We start from the raw sequence: 13,318 nt of genomic DNA on the forward strand, positions 1-13,318 counted from the left end.
AACCTCAATCCTGAAATACCTAGGTAATGCCACTCTTCACTCCAAAAAGTCCAATGGAAAGAAAGGTGTTCCAGTTAGTAATTAAGATGACCCCGTGAGAATGATTCCTTTTATAAAAGGCAATATATGTTATAGCTTATTATTATTATCATTATTCAGTTTTAATGAGCAGACCATGATAAATAGTCCTGGATACTCGAGGACTTTATGTGCTTCCCACCCACACAGTATCAAATGCCACAGCAGTGTCACAGTCCTCACTGGCTCCATCCAGTTACCTTGCCTTGAAAGAAGAAACTACTTCCAGTCTACACTGCAAGTGTAGGCTCATACTTTCAGTATTTGATTATTTTTATATAACCAGAAAGTAGAGCACAAATTAGAATAAAGAGTTTAGCATAGTAGTCAACAAGCAAACAAGATGATCTTTTTGTATAAGTCCATCACAGAAATCTGGCCCAAGTTTAAATGGAGACTCGGATACCTTAGGGCTGTACATTGCTTTCCCCTATGCTGAGCAAATTCAAAGAGTGTTAGTCTATTTATTTCAATTAACTTAAGACTTTTATAATGTACCCTCTGCTTTTATGTCCATGCCTCTCTCTGTCTGGTCTAGCTTGCTTAGATATAGCAGAAATCTCAGAACAGCAAATGGAACAGAGAGAATAATTTGCAGTGAATAATTTACTTAACAAATATAGTCTTTATTTCCTCAAGGAATGTTCAGGAGCAGAACACAATTTCCTCAAATGTATGTGCTAATGATGGGTCAGAACACAGCTAGATACTTCCCTCTCCTGGTCTAATCAGTGCAAGAGCTGGCCACAGTTGCAGTCACTGTTACTTGCCAGCACAGTTCTCTCCATAAGCCACCGCAGGAAAGATACAACAGAAAGTAAAGGAACAAGAGTGAAAAAGCAGAATTGATCCTTCCCTCCCACACTAACAACCCACGAAAAAAAGCCAGATATTGCTGCTTGCACTGTTTCTATAAGCATTTAAATTAAATGCAGACTTCTTATTCTAACTCTGAACCTTGAAGCTCTGATTTTCCCTTGGGCTTCTGGGGAATGGAGTTGGAGCATCTTTATATCTCCAGCACTCAGTGCAATCTCATCGCTGGGAGCACCCAGCACTGAAAATTGGTCCATAACACCTAGAGGTTTTTGTTCATGAAAGAAGGTCTGTAATTGCCTAGTGAATAGGCTCCTCAGCCTATCCTTTTTGTCAGGAGGAAAAAAATGAAGCAATATAAACTCAGAATCTTTGAGAGACAAGACAGGATAAAAATATTTTAAGCTTATGTTTTCAATGTGGCAGAGGGTTGACATGGTATCAAGAACACTCACTTCCTGTACTCAGTATGATAATTCTTATAAAAGCTGTACAAAGTGGCTATTCAGCAAAGCTACAGAGCTGCTTGGAAAGTAACGCCTCCTATTTTATTATTTTGGCCCACAACATCAGAGGCAGATGTTGGTGGTATGGCAGTAGAGGCTGAACCTTCCCACCAATATTCTGTTACATTTTGTTGCCATGTGACAGGTGGCAGCAGAGGGGCAGTCTGACAAAATGGCGTCTGACATGGAAGTGTGTGTGAAGCAAAGGTGTGTCATGAATTCCTCCATCTGAAAAAAATGGCACCCACTGACATTCACTGATACTTGCTGAACGTTTCTGGAGACCAAAGAGTGGATGTGAGCACAGTGAGGCAGTGGGCAGTGTGTTTCAGCAGTGGTGACAGTGGCAGTGGGTCATCTCTGTTGCTGTACATTCGTATGAGCACAGCACGCAGGGTTTTGTTCATCGCTGGCAAAAATGCATAGCTAATAGTGGTGAGAATGCTGAAAAAGAGTGTTTTGTAGCTGAGAATTTGCTTTATCAAATAGTGTTATTGCACTTGTAATTTCCATGGAAATAAATAAGAGGCGTTGCTTTTGGTGGGACCTACATAATAACTCAAATTTGCTTCAAAAATTTCATCTTCTCCAAATAATTAACATTGGAAGCAGGGCTTTTTTGTAATGCCATATCTCCACTGAAATAGCATGAGGGAACAACAGAGTGGACTCCAAGCTTGTTTAAGAAACAGTCAGGGCGCAGAGAAGCAGGAATATCCTCATCATGTTGAGTCTTGGGAATTGTGAATTCAACTTCCCTGAGATTCTCAGGCTTCCTTTTCTTCCTGAAAAAATATTTTTGTAATTCTTTCTTTTCTTATGCTAATCCTTTGCCTTTAAGGTCAATGGAGTCACAAAGAAATATGGCAGGGACAGGCTATAGAAAATCACTACCAAAGCTCAGCTGAATTTAAAGACGTGTTTAGTACAAAAAGCTGTGCCTAGTGGGTAAGAAAAAAAAGATGTTTCATTGCCAGGCCCTCCGACTATGTCCTTGGCATGCTCTCAATATCACCTGGCCTAAAGGGAAAATGAAGTACCGAGAACTGATGTCAAACTTTGATCCCAGCACACTGTCTTGTGTGAGCAGTAGATGAACAGATCAGTCATACCTACACCATGTCAGGTTAGCACAAACACCAATAAAAATCTATACTGTTGCTGTGGCAGAAGGATTCTCAAGGAGATTGGGTTTCACCTATTGAACAAATCTCTTTCTTATTATCTTGAAGAGTAGAGCCAAAATTGTATCTATATCTTCTAGGTAGTCCTGTTGGGAAAACTCAGAGTCAGCAAAGTTGGTATCTTGTAAAACAGCCACAGGCTTATCCAGCATCTGTGTAGTAATTTCCAGAAGAAATATGTGCGTCACTGGTGGTTTTCTTGTACAATTTATTGTAAGCAGAGCACAGTTTACAGTCTGTGAATTATAGAAGGTAAGTGGTGAGATGCTGCTGCTGTGGGTTCAGGCGTGTCTGTGAATTGCATGCTGTTTCTCAGAGTGAATGTTAAGTTGTAGCTCAAAGCTACATTGCCGTGCTTGTGCCAGGGACATCTCACCGGATTCTCTTAGTGAACACTGGGATTACCTATCAGACACAAGGACATTTTACCCCAGATAATTTGCAGGCTTATACAACTGTTGTTTCATAATTATTCAGCTGAAGTTCAGCCTCCCAGAAATGCATTCACAGATAAAGAATGACAGTTGCCTTGTGCATCTATTCAGAAAGCTCAAATATGAGATTTGTGATAAAGGGAACCGCCACAAATGTAAATTTAGGCTCTCTGTCCTAATCTCTCACACAAAACATGACATGCTTCATTCAGCATTTAGAAGACCAGCTTAATGCATCAGCATTGTCAGTGCAGCAGGGGATTTTCTCGAGGTATGTACATGGTGTCTGCCTATCTCTGATTAGAATCAAGATCAACAAAAGCAAATTCTGATTAACTGCAATGTGCAGCCTGCTGTCAGGAAACTCTTTGTAGTTTGAGCCATCTTTTACTAGTAAACATCTCCTGCTGAATTTCTTCACTCGTGTCAGAGTGTAAAGAAGCTGTGCCATTACAGCATTAGGACGGTTCTTCAGATAACATGAAAAGGAATAAGGGGTGGCATTCACTTGCAGGGCTTCAATTTCATTTTGTTAACCAAAGAAAAGGTTATTCCTCCTTCATTTCTTGAACATGGTTTCAAGTGGGTGAAAATAAAAATTTGAAAGTGATAGGGACAAATTTGCTGCACGTATAACTCTTGTGAGCAGGAGGTGGACCGACTTTTTACACAATCTGACAGTGATAGGACAAGAGGGAATGGCTTTAAACTAAAAGAGGAGAAATTTAGGTTATTTGTTAGGAAGAAATTTGTGACTCAGAGGGCGGTGAGACATTGGCACAGGCTGCCCAGAGAAGCTGTGGTGCCCCATCCCTGGAGGCGCTCAAGGCCAGGTTGGATGGGGCCCTGGGCAGCCTGAGCTGGTGGGGGGCAGCCCTGCCCACGGCTCTGACTTCACAGCTCAAATCACATTGCAGGGATCTCTGTCTCCAGCAGGCACAGATGGTTTGCCCAATCTGTCAGCCACCTATCCACTGAAGGGGTGACACAGGGTGGGAAAGCTGCAGCCACATTGAGCTCCACCATGCAGAAGATGAGGCTCTTTTCCTGCTGGAGCTCTGTCGAGTGATCTCTCCCTTTGCCAGTCATGGTTACTGCCCTGCTTGTCTCGCTCAGGTCTTCATGGGGATACTTCAGGCTGAATGACAACAATTGAGCAAGTTGCCCCAGGCCAGCTGAGCCTCACTGGCAGGGAAGGAAAATGCTCTTTGCCCATCACTGAGATGAAGCACATTTTCATACATTTGTTTCATTAAGATCTGAGATAATGTGCATTATCTCAGGCTGTCTGTTGGCTAAAAGCACTCACAGGGACCGTGACAGTATTCAGTAGCTGTAAAGTAATGACCTATGTGTCAGTAACTTCTCTTTGGGGAGAGGAGGGAATGTGCAGGGGCGGATGTCTCCAAAACTCTGCTTTATGCAGAGAGAGATGGAATGATTTGCCCCTTCACAAACACCCCACTTTTCTTCAGGATCCCCTTTGCCAACCTTGATGTTTTTCAGTGTTTTATTCACTCCTTTCCCTCTCACTTTCCCACAATGAGTATGAGCTTTCAAACTCAATCCTTGCAAATCAGGAGTCTTTTAATTACTTCTTATTCTCTCTTATGTGATCCCTGTTATTTCTTCCATACAAGTTGTCTTGGGTGTTTTCTATCTCCTTGTCCTTGCTGCTGCCAATGAAAGCAGAAGTTGATGTAAATGTGATGAAATTTTTCCCTCCAACAGCTCCATGATCTGCTACAAGCTCTGCTGAGCTACAGACCAAGTGTTCCTGGAGAGGAGACCTCCTCCAGGAGCAGCAGAACTCTGAAAGGTAGATAGTTTATGGGAAGTACATTTTTTTACATATGTACAAAACCCTTGAAACAAGTTTGGGTTCAAGCACCCCTATAAACCTAAATTATATAAAAATAATAGTGCTCTCAGGTAACACAATCCATTAGATTAAAAAAAACAAACCCAAGAATGTAGGACTTAGGAGAAGCAGAATTAAATGCTATCTGCGATACTTCCGTTTCACTCCTTTGCAGATATGTTTTATTATGAAGTTATAATAATGTGATTATTTACTGTATTTTCTCCACTGATTGATTCAGTGCAAAGGATGAATCTGAATGGAGGTGTCTGATTCTGAACTCCTGACTGTGGCACAAGTTGAAATGTGCATTCTTGCTGGTGCAACAACCATTTGATGCGTAAAATAATGTGCTGTCTCCATTTTCCAAACAAAACCTGAGGCAGACAAGTTATTTGTCTAATATCACACAGGAGGTCATAGAAGTGCAGGGAATTGAACTGGCATTATCTACATCCTTAATCACTGGATTTTGATTCACAGAGTTAAGATAGCGGAGTGCTGCTATGGAGTACTAGAATAAAGATCTATTTCATCATTATTTTTCAGTGAAATGCTAAAAAAGTTTGTTACAACATGCTTACCTCACAGCTTACTGCCGTACTCTTAGTTTTTGTTTGGATATGCAGAAAATTTCAGTGAACATAACTGCAAACAAAGTTCTAGGAATTTGACTTGAAGGCTTTCGGACTGAAAAAAATCTGAATAACATCCTGGCTATTTTAAAATGTCATCCAAATCAATTGATTTCACCATTTTCCACTTGTACAAATCTATCTGTAGGATGTGAACTGTCTTGTGAGCTAGTGCAGTGGCTAACACACCAGTCAGTAACCGAGGCAGCATGTACTCCTGTACTGTTACACTGATTAATTTTTAGAGCAGTAGTTAGCACAGCTGATCTGTGAGAAAGGAAACTGTATTTTAAAACACCTACAAAACCCAGAATTAAATATAGAAAACCCGTACAGATACACAATATCGTGTGCCTTGTGATCTTAAACTATCTGAACTCCTGAATTTCCCACTTCCCACGCACTGTTTGTTGCCATTTCTTATGGTATGCTACTAAGTGTAAGTTGTAAGTAGAAGTGAACAAGAATTTTCATGTCATTTATCTAATTAATTTGGTTCTTTCATGAAAAATAGTCAGCCAGATTTCTTCAAATGGATTAGAGTGTAAGCACTTCCAACAAGAATTATGCTTTGTTCAAGTTTCCAATTCATTTTCTCCATATATTAGTGAAGGTGAACTTTTGCAATCAATTAAATGTCTACAGAAAGTCAGCCCAGAAATTTCATTACTATAGGTGAATTCCTTTCAAAAGAATATTCAGATAGGAGTAATTGGCTATTTTTTTTACTAGTTTTTGAAAAAAAAGAAACCTAGTCTGTGCCTTCTAATGATCATATTTAAATAGCAGTATTAGAGATGTGTAACAACTGTTTCATTTCAAATCTTATTTTTCAAGACCCATTCTTTATTTTACTCAAAACTATTTTTTTCAAAGCTGGACGAAAAGCCAGTATTCAAATTCAATTTTCAGTTTCTAAAAACATGTTCGAAATTATGCAAAAAATGCCCTGCTTTTGGACAGTGTCACAACAGAAGGATTTCTCTAGCTGACTCTAAAATAGGTAAGTCACTCCAGAAGTGACTTATTTATTTCCATGGAAAATAACAGCTACAAAGAGTGCAATAACACTATTTGATAAAGCAAATTCTCAGCTACAAAACACTCTTTTTCAACACAGTCACCGCCGTTAGCTATGCATTTTCACCAGGGATGAACAACAGCCTGCATGCTGCACTTGTCAAGATGTGTACCAGTGGAAGTAACATACTGTCACTGTCACCACTGCTGAAATGTACCACTCTCTGCATCACTGTGCTCACATTCACTCTTTGGTCTCCAGAAATGTTTAGCAAGCATCGGTGAATGTCAGTGGGTGCCATTTTTTTCAGATGGAGGAATTCAGTGACACACTTTTGCTTCACACGCACTTCCATGTCAGACGCCATACTGTCAGACTGCCCCTCTGCTGCCACCTGTCACATAGCAACAGAATGTAACAGAATACTGGCAGGAAGGTTCAGCCTCTACTGCCATACCACCAACATCTGCCTCTGATGTCGTGGGCTGGCATAATAAAATAGGAGGCATTACTTTTGAAGCAGCTCTGTATTTCTATTCTAAGAATGCATCAGCCCTGGAAATCCTAATGTCTTTCTGGCACTGAAAATTCTTGCTTGTCCATTTATGCCACTGCTGAGCACTGGTATCATGTGACGTTACCGACACTTTTATGTGAGGGAGACAAAATCAGAACCAATTTCCTCTAATTTATGACAAGCTTATTTCACAAATAACCTTTAGCAGAGCACTTTAAAGTATAAAAAGGTGTCTTACCAAAGAAAATAACTAGACCAATCAACACTCACAAAACAAGCCAGGAAACATAATCATCTCCTGAGCCAACTTAGAAGTTCCAAAAAATTAGTGTTCCCTAAATGAAGTTATTTGCGCTAGTTGGGGAAGCAGACAAGGAATATAAGGCATTTTTATATGCACCTACCACCTACATATTCTTGTAAATTAAGGCAAATAAGGATCCTTGAGTCATCCTAGGTTGTGGCTTCCTTAGTCCTACATTCAATTAAATCCCTACCAAATTAGTCAAGTAAAAGGTATACTAAGCTAATGAAGATTTAATATTTTGACTACAGAAGGGAAGTTTTTCACCAATTTTGTAAGCACAAAACTGGGCCAAAGTTTAGGTTTCAAATGTGAGTCTACACAGAAGTAAAACTTCATTACTCTGTGTAAGGAGAGAAATTGCATTAAAAAAGTTGCAGTATCAGGCAGATCTCAAGGCACCTGATGGCTTCATTGCTTGCAACCTTCCTGCCAACATCAGGAGCTAATGCGTTAGCACAGCACAGGACCAGAATACAGCCTGCAGCAGCTGCCTCGCAACAGGAACACTGCTGAAGCTGAGTAACGTATACTTTGTTTTACTGTGTATGATGTATGTATGGGAAGAAGGGACACCTTTTAATATTTTTTAATATTAAAAAAGAAGAAAAATGCCATTTATAAAATAGTGAACTGACAGAAGATAGTGATCTGCAAGACGGATAATATTATCATAGCATAGGAATATAAAGTAGCAGACAGGCAATACATCTAATTTTCACTTGGTATGCAAAAGTGCATCATTTTGGCAATTCTAAAGGATGCTAGCAAGAAGTCATTCTTTCATCAGACAGTTGGTTATCAAAAAATGCACTTAGTTTAATTATATTTTGACTCTTAATCATGTTTCATGTAGCAGGTAGAATTTCTTTTGACTATTATGAATTCATACGCAATTTACAAAGAATAAGTATCTGAAATGCACAATTTTCCCCGCACTTTCAACAATTACATTTCCCTTCATACTTTATGCACAACAGCAATCAAAAATAACCTTTAATTGCTCTCTTCAGCTGCAGCTCTGCATTACCTAACAGCTACATTGGAAGCAACACCATGAAATCAGCTGAGGTGAATTGCAATGCTCTCCTGCAGTTATCTGAAACAATATCAAAGATGCTGTGGTATTTTAAAGTACCTTTACTGTAAATAAATTTACTTAATTATAATTTAGCCATATATATTCTAGCAAGTACTACCTATTCATACAGAACAGCCCAACAATATTTGGAAGGAAAAGTTTGACATTGTTAAGCTTTTTAGTAGTTAGGAACGTATACTTCTAAGATTAATAGAAAATGTGACTTGATTCCCTACATAGCTATGAAAATTACAGTAAGGTATTAAAAATATAAAGTAGGACAACAGTCACCATAGTGAAGAGCAGTAGCATCAAATTTTTCATGTTTTTAAAACCTGCTCTGAGAGTATGTATTCAAAGTAATTGCAGAGGAAGACACTACACTTCTCAATTTTTCATGCTGCTATGCAAGAAGGTGGCTAGAATCATTCTGGGAAGCAGAATGGCAGCAGCAGGCATGCTATGTCAGCACCGCTCAATGATGCAGCTATAGCTAGGCTGGAAGAGTGAATATTGAGTAATACCTTCCCAGACTCTCCTCCCCCATGGACAAAGCCTGAGGGATAAGTCCTCCTCACACTTTAAGAGGTGATTTTCACTCTTTGTGTATTGTACTGAAGCAAGCCATATGATATTTAACAACTTCCTGGTATAACATTTTCCTAAATAAAGCTCTCCATGATAGGAGATGTAGTAAGACTCCATAGACACTGGAAATGAGAGATCTACAGACATCAGGAAAGACTTTGCACACATTAGGAAAATTAGAGCTCTCAACTCCATTAGTATTCATGTATTTTCAGATAAGTTAATATTTCTCTTAATATTTCTAAGACAAGTAAACAGTGAAATTTCAGTCATGGTTCTTGACTTTTCTCCAATTTTAAAATGAATGCCACTCCAAGTTTACAAGCATTCACCCTTAACAGACACATATATCTCAATCCCCGCTCTCCTTGTAGGGCTTAAAATTCAAAATAAACTTTCACAAAGCTATGGGACAGAGTTTGAACCAGGAAATACAAGTGCCTTTGAATGTAACCATGTGATAGATTTAGATGAAGCACTGTTCTATCAGCCTAGGGAACACTGAGAGGTTTCTAGCTATCTCTCGGCTCTTCATGTGAGGTGCCAAGTGAAAAAGGTAAAAGGCTGAGCTGGTGGATTGATGGGGACATCATAGTAACAGTTGAACTTAGCTACACTGTCATAAAAAGAAACAGGAAACCTGACGGGGGCTTACAAGTAAAGACTCGATAGAGAAGCAGCTGGGGATAGTTTCATTTCTTAGAAAATTCGTCCTGTTTTCTTTCAGCTCTCAGCCACAGCTTACCACCTGAACACCCATCGTGGTCCGAACTGCTTTCCTGCCACCCTTTCAGCTGCTCTATGCTTCTTTTCTGGGAAAAGACTTTGGGCCTCAACAAAGGTACAAGTGAACTGGACTTCCATAACACCAGCAGAACAAGGAATTTATAATAGGTGAGAATCTGGCTTCCTATTCTGTCACTGAAATAGAAGAAGAGCTGCAGCTTTGAAAAATACCACTTCTTAATGGCACTGAAATAGCTAGGACTGGAACTGTTTAAAATTGGTGTCTCAGAAACACAATTTTATGTATTCCAGGCATTCTTACAGTGCTATATTTGTGCCAGATAATGATTCCACATTTAAGTGAGAAAGGTTTCCTAAGATTTGTACAGGTCTCTCTCAACAGAAATACATAAACTGAAGGAAATATAATCAGAAAACAGTGAAACTGCTTGAGAAAACAGAGCCGACAAAGAGACAATTAAAAACAGTAATGTTCTAGTGCACAGGAAAAACTGCTGTCTGAAATGAAGAAGAAATCCCTCAGCTATTCTCTGAGCAGTGCAAAAAGCAGAACAGGTCAAATGCAGTTTTCAGTTTTGAAGCACATTTTGCTGGAGAAGAGCATTCTCTGTCCCTGGTCATTACTGGCTGTCCATACATTCATATCCTTCCTCCCTACTCCACTAACCTAGAAAATGATGATCACTGGTACATAAGAGATGCAACAACCTGCCTAGGCCTCTAGACATTACACAGCTCCTCTTGGAGAACCAAGATGATCAAGAGCAGCAGTCATAGCACAAAGCGCAGGATATGAGTAATCATAGCAAGCAAGCAAGGCTGTGAGAAGGGATCGGGAATTGGGGCCTATTAAGTAGGCCAAGCGTGGAAAAGTTAGAATGACAACACCTCAGTAAATAGAGCTGAGGAGAAGAGTGCTTCTTCAGCAAACAAGTTAGTGTCAGAATGTGCATGTCTACTAAGGGTCAAAGGGTGATGCTGAGAAATGGTTTGTCTGGAAAGCAAGCAAGTCAAACTAGAAGAGCAAAAAGCCACATGGTCACTGAAATAGAAAACCACAGTAATAATTACAGGGCTATCTCTCTCCCCAGTACACTGTGGTAATATGAAGAAATCTTTTTTGCCTTTTTCAATATTTTCTTAAATACACTCATCTTCATTCTACAGAAGAACTACTTACAAATTACTTAGGAAGTAGCAATATCAGTAAGAGTAACTTCACATAGCACCTAAAAAAGTAGTGATGCCTCTAGCATAATTTTGACCCATCACCAATTATACTGTAAACAGCTGAACAATCCAGGAAAAAAATGACTACGTCTGATTTAACTTCTCAGAGAGCTGCTAATGGTGGCACCGTGGCTATAAAATGGTAATATAGCACATTCGGTTCTGTATTTAATTAAAGCCCAGAAATACAGACTTCTAAAATGTTTTTGTAATCCTTGGCGGTGGGCAGGATGGGTGAGATACGAGCTGACACAGGTGTTTAATGTGTACTCTGAAGGAAGACTAGATGGAGGAGTTTGGTGAGTGTTGAAGCTGAGAGTGCAGGCCTGTTCTCACAGCTCTTGCTTGGGTGACCAGCTTGGATGACCTCTGCCAGCCTTTTGCTGATTTAGGTGAAACAAACGCTGGCAATACAGAACGCCATAAGGAAGGCTGTGTAAAGAGCCAGGGAGGAGGAAAGGAAAGAAGTCAGAGGAAGAAACTGGAGGAAGGGAATTAAGATCACTCATTATTTTCTCTCCAAATAGCAAGCTATCACTAAGAGAACCAGGTCCTTTTTTCTTATGATTATGGGAGATCATTAATCATTTACTATGTATACATCAAGCTTTATAAATGCAAGGCTCCATTAGATTTGTATAGGTTGCCAAGATGAGTCTGGATAATATGCATCGAACCCAGAGATTTACCTCTCCCCCAAATCAAATAGCCACAGTTTGCTAAGACAACATGAAAGTCTTGAACCTTAGTATTATATATATACCAGTGTTGCCTATTTTCCTTAAGTTAGAATGTAATTACTAGCATTTCAGTATTACATCTCAGGCTATCTCCTCCATACTGTGCTGCAGACAATAGAGCAGTAGCCAAGCCAAGATCAACCAAGAAAATGAAATGTTGCTTTACTTTTAGAATCAGAAAGAGTATTATGCAAAATATGGGGTTTACTCTAGTAAGTAAATCAACATCAGAAAGAACATCTGCATCATTCTCTGTGCCTGATCCTCTCATAGAAAAACCATCACTGCTGGCTTTTTTGATTCCTAAAAAGCAAAACTGAAAATCCAGTCTTCGTAATCTTCAACTGAGCCAGTTGGTAGAATGCAAATGCAAAGAATGAGATGTCTTACTATTGCTTGTAATCTAAATCTGAAGAGACTAAGCCCACAGAGATACATTAAAGTCAGGAAACAAACTGTCCATCAGGAAAGCAGATGGCAAAATAAACTATAATGCAGAAAAAAAAAAGCACTAAACCTCTTGCTGGCACTTAATAGTAACATGGGTAGGACAAATCTCACCATGGTAGAGAATGTTAACAGACTGTTTGCAACAAAATGAAATAGAATTATTTGAATTTATATTTATGCTCTCATAAATCTGACCCACACATCCAATACTATTAGCATTTTGCCCTGGGGCTTCATTCAGTCTTAGCTTGGGATGCTGAGTTTCAATCATTAGGAGAAGGCATATGATGGAGCCCAGTGTTCCTGACACAATCTGGTTTCTATAGGGAATCCTGCTTACTTACAGGCAGAGGGACTCACACAACAGAGCAGTCTTTGTGCACAGCTCCCAGCCTATTTCTACCAAAGCTCTGCCCCAAAATTCTGTTTCCAGTGCTCTCCTTGGGAGTCTGCACTGCTGAATCTGACCGGGATTTCACTGCAGCATCTTTATTATCTTCTTTTGGGGAGCAGTTTTCTTTCTGTCCTAATCACAGACCCATCAATCAGTGCTTTGGCTTTTCTGTTTTCTATGCCAAATCCCAGGAAAATCTTCTGTGCTACATTTTGCTAGACAAATCCCATGTCTCAGGTACTGCTTTTTGTTGTGTGGGCTATTGTGTCATTTTGAAAAAGCTGAATGACTATTTTAATATATTCAGAAGTATAGTTGCTATAATTGACCTACTTCACTGCAGCAATGATGTATGTGTGCGTACCTTTCCTAATGATATACGAGCACACATTAAAGAAGGTGCTGTTTTCAGCATGTACCAAGTCAGGGCCAGTGACTGATTCAGATAAGGTTCTGGTTACTCGAGTCTCCACTTGCACACCCAACTGGGAGGTGCCTGCAGCTATCTTGCCCCCTATGATTTAGATTCACATTCCTGGGAGCTGGTGTTATTGCAGAGTGTGAACCATCTCTGTCCCTGGAGCATGGCATGAGGGAATGAGTGTAAAGGCAAAGGAGGCTGCTGCTTGCTTTTTCCCTGATAGTTTTCAGTCAGTCAAACACTTTCTATGTGTTTACTATCACTATCAGCAATGCCAGAAGACCGGTTGTTTCCAGTACTGAGAGGCAGAA

The 13,318-nt window shown here is 39.7% G+C and overlaps 1 protein-coding gene across 4 annotated transcripts in view; it reads right to left on the reverse strand.

Annotated features, from left to right (window-relative positions):
* LOC110401829 (SAM domain-containing protein SAMSN-1-like) overlaps positions 1–13,318 on the reverse strand; it is a 270,707-nt gene that overhangs the window by 35,317 nt on the left and 222,072 nt on the right. The window lies entirely within an intron of this gene.

This window comes from Numida meleagris, chromosome 1 (assembly GCF_002078875.1).
Source record: "Numida meleagris isolate 19003 breed g44 Domestic line chromosome 1, NumMel1.0, whole genome shotgun sequence".
In the NCBI taxonomy this organism is placed as follows: Eukaryota; Metazoa; Chordata; class Aves; order Galliformes; family Numididae; genus Numida; species Numida meleagris.